Source organism: Camelus ferus, chromosome 10 (genome assembly GCF_009834535.1).
Source record: "Camelus ferus isolate YT-003-E chromosome 10, BCGSAC_Cfer_1.0, whole genome shotgun sequence".
NCBI classification, from domain to species: Eukaryota; Metazoa; Chordata; class Mammalia; order Artiodactyla; family Camelidae; genus Camelus; species Camelus ferus.
Window position 1 is genome coordinate 12,613,116 of NC_045705.1, and position 9,542 is coordinate 12,622,657.

Below are 9,542 nucleotides of genomic sequence, written 5' to 3' on the forward strand. Positions count from 1 at the left end.
CTACTCAATATTTAAAGAGTTAATATCTATTCTTCTCAAGTCATTACAAAAAAAAAAAAAATCTTCTCATCATTACAAAAAAAAAAATCATTACAAAAAAAAAAAAAAAAACAACTGGAAGGAACGCTTTCAAATTCATTCTACAAGATCAGCATCACCCTGATTACAAAACCAGCAAAGACACCACACACACACACACACAAAATTATAGGCTGATATCCTTGATAAAGATAAACACAAAAATCATCAACAGACTTTTAGCAAACAAAATTCAACAACACATTAAGAAGATCATTCACTATGATTAAGTGCGATTTATTTCAGGGATGCAAGGATGTTTCAAAATCCTCAAATCAATATGATGTATCACATTAACAAAGTGAAGGATGAAAGTCATATGATCATTTCAATAGATGCAGAAAATGCTTTTGACAAAATTCAACATCTGTTTATAAAAAAACTATCAACAAAGTAGGTATAGAGGGAATATACCTTAACATAATAAAGGCCATATATGCTGAACCACAGCCAACATCATACTTAACAGTGTAAAGCTGAATGTATTTTCTCTAAGATCAAGATCAACACAAGGATGCTCACTGTTGCCACTTTTATTTGACACAGTATTTGAAGTCTGAGCCATAGCAATCAGACAAGGAAGATAATTTTTAAAAATCCAAAATGGAAAGATAGAAGTGAAACTGTCATTGTTTGCAGATGGCATGATACTACATATAGAAAACACTAAAGACTCCATCAAAAAAAAGCTATTAAAGTAATAAATAAATTCAGTAAATTTTCAGGATATAAAATTAATATACAGAATTCTGTAGTGTTTCTATATACTAATAACTATCAGAAAGAGAAGTTAAAAAAACAATCCTCTTTACAATTGCATCAAAATCAAAAAATAAAATCAAAAAATAAAATATGTTGAAAAACATTTAGCTGAGGATGTAAAAGAACTTTACTCTGAAAACTACAATACACTGATGAAAGAAAGTGAAGATGACACAAACAAATGGAAAGATATATTGTGCTCATCATTTGGAAGAATTAATGTTATTAAAATGCCTATACTACCCAAGGCAATCCACAGGTTCAATGTAATCCTTTTCAAAATACCAATGGCATATTCACAGAACCTGAACAAATAATCCTAAAATGTGTATAGAACCACAAAAGATCCCAAATAGTCAAAGCAGCCATGAAAAAGAACAAAACTGGAGGTATCATGCTCCCTGATTTCAAACTATACAGCAAAGCTACAGTAATCAAAACATTTTGGTACTGACACAAAAACAGACACATTTATCAATAGAACAGAATTAAGAGACTGGAAATAAATCTATGCTTATACAGTCAATTAATGCACAACAAAGAAGGCAAGAATAAACAATGGGAAAAAGACAGCCTCTATAATGATGTTAGGAAAACTGGGCAGCCTCAAGCAAAAAAATGAATCTGGACCACTTTCTCACACCATGTACAAACATAAATTCAAAATGGATTAAAAATTAAATGTAAGACCTGAAATGATAAAAATTCTAGAAGAAAACATAGGCAGTGTGTTCTTTGACATTGGTCTTAGCAATATGTTTTTGCATTTGTGTCCACAGGCAAGGGAAACAAAAGCAAAAATAAACAAATGAGACTATATCAAACTGAAAAGCCTTGGCACAGCAAAGGAAACCATCAACAAAATGAATAGGCCACCTACTAATGGGATAAGATATGCAAATGACATCTCTGATAAGAGTTTACTATACAAAATGTAGAAAGAATTCATATAACTCAATATTATATAAACAAATCATCTATTTAAAAAATGGGCAGAGGACTTGAATAGACATTTTTCCAAAGAAGACATGCAATGGCCAAAAAACACATAAAAGATGCTCAACATCACTAATTACTAGGAAAATGCAAATCAAAACCACAATTAGATATCATCTCACACCTGTCAAAATGGCTATCATCCAAAAGACAAGAAACATCAAATGTTGGCGAGAGTGTGGAGAAAAGGGAATTTTTATGCACTGTTGATTGAATTGTAAATTGGTGCAGCTACCATGGAAAACAGTATGGAGATTCCTCAAATAATTAAAAACTAGAATTACCATATGATCTAGCAATTTCACTTCTAGGTATTCACCCAAAGAAAACAAAACTCTAATTTGTAAGGATATATGCAGCCCTATTTTTATTGCAACATTATTTACAATAGTCAAGATATAGAAGCATCCTAAGTGTCCATCAACAGATGAATGGATAAGCAAGATATGGTATATGGACAATGGAATATTACTTAGCCATAAAAAAGGATGAAATCTTACCATTTGAGATAAAATGGATGGATCTGAAGCGTATTATGGTAAGAGAAATAAGTCATACAGAGAAAGACAAATATCTATGATCTCACTTTTATGTGAATGTTTTTATCTAAAAAACAAACCAAACAAACATGCAAAACAAAATGAAAACAAACTCACAGATACAGAGAACAAACTTGTGGTTGCCAGAGTGGAGGAGGGTAGGGGAATTGGCAAAATAGGTGAAGGGAATTAAGAGGCACAAAATTCTAGTGAAAAAATAAGTAAGCCACAAAGATGTAATATAGAGCATAAGAAATATGTTCAATAATACTGTAGTAAATTTCTAAGGGGACAGATGTATTACTAGACTGCAGTGATTTCATAATGTATTTAAATGTTGAATCACTGTGTTATACACCTGAAACTAACAGAACATTAGGCATTAACTATACTTCAACTTAAAAAATTACCTTAATTGTCGGTTAGGGAATTGACTCTAGGAGGCAAGTGTAGGAACAAGAAGGAGATTTGGGAATTATAATAATCTAAATGAGAGAAGATGGTAAATCTGATTAATGTGTTAGATTTGCTACATAGTGAAGTGGTAGATAGTGGTCTGGTTCACAGCATATTTTAAAGATAAAAACTACAAGACTTAATGAATTGGAAGTCTAGTATGAGAAAAATAAGTAAAGCAAGGCAACTCTTGGGTATTGAGCCATAGCCACAGTGCTGTTTTTTCAAATAAAATTCAGGGGAGAAGCCACTTTGAAGGTAGAGTAAATCAAGAGTTAAATTTGGGGCATGCTCAGTATGAAATGGCGATTAGACATCTAAGTGGTTATCCAAGCAGACTCTCAAAATCAAAGGACAGTCTTCTGCAAACTAATGTTATAGCCTGGCAGTGAAAACTCAGCTCATCGCCCAAGTCGTCTCTTGTTACTTCCTCTCTCCACTATTGATTGTATCTCCTTAAAAGTTTACACTAAAGTTAGTTTCCTGAAGCAGGACACCCTGTAATCTTCCACCATATTCCTCTTTGCTATTCATTGTGTGGTCCTTAGTCCTTTTACCCTGTAAGAGAGGTCTCATTTTGTTCACATTATCTCTTCGAAAAAGAAGCTCTCTGAAGGAATCATATAGGCAGCATTATTCTTTTCAGGTAATAAAACTGTAGAGCCATTTCCACCAAAGCCCTAAGGTCTGAAATGAGGCTTTATTATGAGAAGGAAATCCACTGGAATTCCAGAAACAAAAGCAGAAACAAGTTTCTCCTCATTGTCATGTACAAGGTTTTCACCATACTATTTGGCTCTTATTCCCATGTAACTCGGAAAATGTGTAAAGATTTTGTTCATCTTGACAACACCGAACAATTCAAGAGTGGATTTCTGTCTTATTATTTTCTTCACTGTGCTAAATACTTAATAAACTGGAAGTAAGAGCTTAGTAATTAAAGGATATATAAAAAGATTCTGGAGAACAAAAAGAGGGAAGAATTTGTTACTGCCCAGTGCTAATGACAGACTTGATAGTCAAATATTAATAATAGCAATACAAGTTATTATACTCTACATTGTAATGTTTTGTGCATTTCTATTACATTCACATCAATCATCATATTCCATCTTTTTGTAAGAGATTCTTTCATTTGTTAGATATTCTCATCTTAAATTCTCTTAAAGTTTACTTAGGATAAAAGCATTCTAAAATAATAATAACTACTGCTTATCAATAACTTCATCCATTTAAATTGAGAAAAAAGAAAATGTTCAAGCCAAAGCAGTACAACTTTAAAAATGGAACACAGAATTCAGAATTGAGATGATAATTCCAGGCTGTATCTAAGTAAGTTGTTAAGGAGTTGAAATACTTGCCATAAATTAGTTTCACATGACTTGATGATGTGATATGGGAATCCAGATGGCTCATGAAAATATTTTCTTTATTTATGTGGCCGGCATTATGCATCATAGAGTTAGTTTGTTATTTGAAGTGTCAGCCCTTGTGACTGGAACATTATTTTCCTTGATTGTATATTGTATTTTCCTCCATATTTGTCCCCACTGATCACTATCATTTTTAGTCTCAGAGTTTCCAGTTCAATCCATGCTTGAGTAGAGAGTATGGGTGGCTTCAGTCTTTTTAATCTCTGTGTATTTGTGGTCAGTGGCATTGGGAGACTGAGTATTAAATTGCTTGGCCTATTGGTATCAAAAAGAGCTTATGTCTGTATTACTCTGATTAAAGACCCTTCTTGTTCTACAGTTGAGCTAAGGATTCTCTGTTTCCTCCAAATGAGGACAACACAAAAAAACACAGAGTTGATAAGATCAAAGAAAAGGAACTTTTAATACTGCTTCTCCTCCTCCATAGAACTAATGGCTTGATGGGGTGAATCCCACATCCAAAAGAAAGTTAAAAATTAAAAGCTTCCTACACTCTTAGATATCAAAATAACCTTACATGCTGCTGCTAACAAAAGGACGTTGGCACAGGAAGCCAGTGCCCACAGACCAGGTGGATTTATGCTTTTCATCCACTTGACTCTGCCTTCCTTTGGGAGATACCACAACATTTTTGTGGGTCTGATCATGTTATTTCAGGGCCATACCTTGACACGCTACTTTATCTACATTCAGTTCTAGGCTAGGATTGATCCTTCTTTAATCTGCTTTATCTTGCTATAAGTAGAGTAGCATTACTCTGGTTCAGAGAAAAATTATGAAATAAGGCATTTGAAGGACATTGTGATTAACTCCCAACCCCTATTACACCCTTGCTGGTAACTGACCTACGTAGAAGGATGTTCACAGGACACATTTCTGACCTAAGAAGCATGAAGGAAAGTCGCTGGAGGGGGAGTTAGTCTGGGGCATGTCTCCTTACTCCCAAGAGTGGGGCCATTGCACTCCTTCATCTGGATGTTGTCATCTCTGAGTGTAATTGTACAATGATATAGCTATTCAGCTACAGAGACTGAGGAAGAAAAACCTCTCAAGATGAAAGAATAAAAACGTAGAAAGAATGAAGGTCTTTAATGATCCTGTTGATCCATTCACAACACCATTTTGAAGCCCACACTATCTCTGGTATTCCAAATATATGAGATGATACATTCCTTTACTGTTTTCTCATATTTTGAAAGAGGACTTTTCTTAATGGGAACAAAAGAATTTGAACTGATAAATGATATTAAGGATTTCAGTTAATGACCCTGCCCACTGGGGATTCCTTTCATGATGAAGTCTAGGGTTTCTAAAAGATTGCTTAACAAGAAAGTAACAGTAGGCAGAGGAGATTTTCTTCCTCTCCATTTGTAACGTGCTATCAGTTTAAAAAATTAATTCCTTATGTGGCTGTGTCACCTGCAGATTTCCCTGTGATATCAATCATTATATTTTCCTGAAAGTGAAATCTGAATCTTAAGATTTGAATTAAGGAAATGCTATCAAATGGAATGTTTATATCATGTACCCTAAAGAATTATAGTTGATCTCACTGGTTTCTGGTTTTGAAGGTACTAGTCAGAATACACAAAATGGCATCATCACATTTTATTAATAAATTAGGTCTCCAAAAGTTGTTGAATAAACTGAAGAGTGGCTGTGAAAAGGGAATTTAGATCAATTCCTTCGTTTCTAACACTTTCCTAGATGCAGTTTCTCTTCTATCTGTCTGAATTTGCCAGGCCTCGAGGGAACCCTGCTGAAAACCCACTTACCAAAGGAGAAATTAGGACATTCTAATTGTCCTCAGGAAGAAAATGCAAAAGAGGAAATCGTTGGGGTTTGGAAGGCTTATAAGCCTGCTTTCTTATTTTACTTTCTAACAGATCAGTTTGATGTTTTCTTTTTAATGGATATAATTATTGATTAAAAAATATAATTATGCTTTCTTATGTGATAGCTATTATTACATTGATTATGAAAGATTTAATGTCCTATATATTGCATTTATTATATGACTCTTCTATTAATTTGAGATGTTATATCATATACCATATGATGTATATCTTTGGATGTTACATGGCACATGATATGTTACATGGTATATTATGTATCACATATGATATGTCACTGGAGTGAGAAAGCTGAGTTCTCGTAATTTTTCTCTGTGATGTCAGGCAAGTTAGCTTCTGTGAATCTCATTTCTCTCATCGCTAAAGAAATAATTATATCTGACCTACCTGCTTCATATAGCTGTTGTAAGGATCATGTACTGTAAGAAACACTTTGTGAATTATATACATAAAAGTAGCCATGTCCCTAGCACAAAGCCAGGTTTGGCTGAGACATAAGAAGCTCCTTACTCTCCTAGAGGAAAACATGGGCAGAACACTCTTTGACATAAATTACAGCAATTTTTTTTTCAAACCAGCTCCTAGAATAATGGAAATAAAAGCAAAAACAAACAAGGGGGATCTAATTAAACTTAAAAGCTTTTGCACAGCTAAGTATATCATCAACAAAACGAAAAGACAACCTACTGAACAGGAGAAAATACTTGCAAATGATGCGACCAACAAAGGACTAATTTCCAAAATATACAAACAGCTTAATGTCAAAAAAACAAGCAACCCAATCACAAAGTGGGCAGAAGACCTAAATACATATTTCTCCAAAGAAAACATCCAGATGGCCAACAAACACATGAAAAGATGCTCAACATGACTAATTATTAGAGAAATGCAAATCAAAACTACAGTGAGATATCACTTCACATCAGTCCTTAATGTAGACGTCATTAAAAAGTTCACAAACAATAAATTCTGGAGAGGGTGTGGAGAAATAGGAACCCTCCTACACTGTTAGTGGGAATGTAAATTGGTGCAGCCACTATGAAGGTTTCTCAAAAAAAACTAAAAACAGGCTTACCATATGATCCAGCAATCCTACTCCTGGGCATATATCTGGAGGAAACTCTAATTTGAAAAGACACATGTACCCCAATGTTCACAGCAGCACTATTTGCAATAGCCAAGACATGAAAACAACCCAAAGGTCTATCAACAGCTGACAGGATAAAGAAGATGTGGTATATATATACAATGGAATACTACTCAGCCATAAAAAATAAAATAATGCCATTTGCAGCAGCATGGATGGAACTGGAGATTCTCATTCTAAGTGAAGTATAAGCCAGAAAGAGAAAGAAAAATACCATGTGATATCGCTTATATGTGGAATCTAAAAGAGAAAAAGAAAAAGAAAGACAAACAAACTTATTTACAAAACAGAAACAGACTCACAGACATAGAAAACAAATTTGTGGTTACAGGGTGATAGGGAGAGATAAATTGGGAGCTCAAGATTTGTAGATGTCCTATCATTTCTAAAAGCACTCAAACAAATGAAAAACTCTGCCCTATGTGTCTATAGTTGGTTGCAGTAAGAATACACCTTGGATTTCTTATAGAAGTCCTTGTTTTCAGTATTTTGCATTGTAGCCATGTGCCTAATGTTTCTGTAACCTATGTTTTTTTGGGGAAATACAGTTACTGTAATTTTAATCCTAACTCTGTTTCTAGTTTCATTCGACCTTGTGCAAATCATTTAAATCCTAAGTTAATCATAGTGAACAGAATTGGATTTGAAATTAGATAGATCTGTATTTTTGTCCTCATTTCTTCTACCTGACATTTGAACATGTGTCTCAAACCCTTGGAACCCTACTTTCTACTTCTAACATCTATTTATTATGAGGGTCAAAGAAGCTAAGTTAGATAATATACCAGAACAGTCCCAGACACAAAGTAGACCTTTTTTAAAAGCTAAGTCTAGTTGCGTTTTTCCAATTGCCTGTCCGTATTACGAAGACGGGAGAACAGAAGTGACCAACATGTGGTTCTCAAGCTGTCGTTTCTCTTCATGGCAAACATTCTAACTGATCACAGTCCTCTTTGCATTGAAACCAGGAGGAGCCTCAAAATCATCCCCAACACAGAAACTTGAGCTGCTTCTACCAACTATATGAATGTGACATTGAAGATGAAACCTATTTGCTATCCCTGGACGGGATAATCTCTAAGGTTGCAGATGAGACAGTCCAAGCCCATAACAAATAGAGCTCAATTTCCAAACTCATAGAACTGAAGAGGAAGGAAACTTCTCAAAACTAAGGGGATGCAAGCAATAAGATACAGAATGTAAAAGTCTGCTGATGGGGCCTTTTGGGAAACCCTGAGAGTGGAGGTGGGACTGGAATTGGTCTTTGTGGCAGGCAGAATTCTGATCCTACAAAGTTGTCTATGTATCAATCCCTGGAACCTGTGAATATATTACTGTACATGGCAAAATAAAGTTTTCAGTTGTGATAAGGCATCTTAAGACGAGATTATCCTAGATTATCTGGGTGGGCCCAATATATTAACAAGGGTCCTTACCAAAGAGAGAAGATGGAAGAGTGAAGGTCAGAGGAGATGTGAGGATGGAAGTAGGAGTCATAATTGCCACAATCCAAGAAATGCATCATTTTCTAGATGCTGGAAAAGACAGAGAGCTGATCAACCCTAGATTCTCCAGAAGGGATGCAGCCCTGCTAACACTATGATTTTAGCCTTGTAAGACCCAGTTTTGAACTTATGATGTCCAGAACCATAAAGTAATAAATGTGTATTGTTGAAAGCCACTAAATTTATGGTAATTTGTTACAGCAACAATTGGAAACTAATACAGGCCTTCAAAGGAGGGGTTGGATAGAAAATAAAGAGGGACAATTTGGGTGAGTGGTAGATGATAAACAGAGGCTTAAATGTGAGAACAGGACAAATATATGGTGGGGAAGTAATGGATTCTGAGCAATTTGAAAAGGTAGGGCAGGCTTTGTGACAAGAAGTAACACAGCCCAGGAGTTAAGCCCCTAGACTGATCTGATAGCTTGAGTTTGAATTCTACCTACTGAATCACTTTGGTCCAGTTACTTAACTTCTCTAACACTGCAGTGGTATCTAAGGATAACAATATTGCCTGCTTCATAGGGTTAAATGAAATAGTAGATGTAGGGTGCCCACTACTAGTTAAGTAATTCACATTGGAACCTACCATATTTATGACTGGAAGGTAAAGCTGAATGGCCAGCTTACTAGATTATAGAAAACTCTGAATACTACAATGAGATTAGGAAACTTTCTCTCTTAGATGTTGAGTCACCATCTGAAGATCTTGAACAGGAAAGTAACTTAGACACACAAAAGACTCTGTAGTAAATTAATATGGCAAAGACAAA

General features: G+C 34.8%; 1 long non-coding RNA gene across 1 annotated transcript; it reads left to right on the top strand.

Annotated features, from left to right (window-relative positions):
* Nucleotides 1-226: 226 nt before the first annotated feature.
* Nucleotides 227-9,281, top strand: LOC116666596. The gene is made up of 3 exons (XR_004323538.1): nt 227-447; nt 6,156-6,161; nt 9,270-9,281. It is a non-coding gene; the product is annotated as an uncharacterized LOC116666596 (long non-coding RNA).
* The last annotated feature ends 261 nt before the right edge of the window (nt 9,282-9,542 follow it).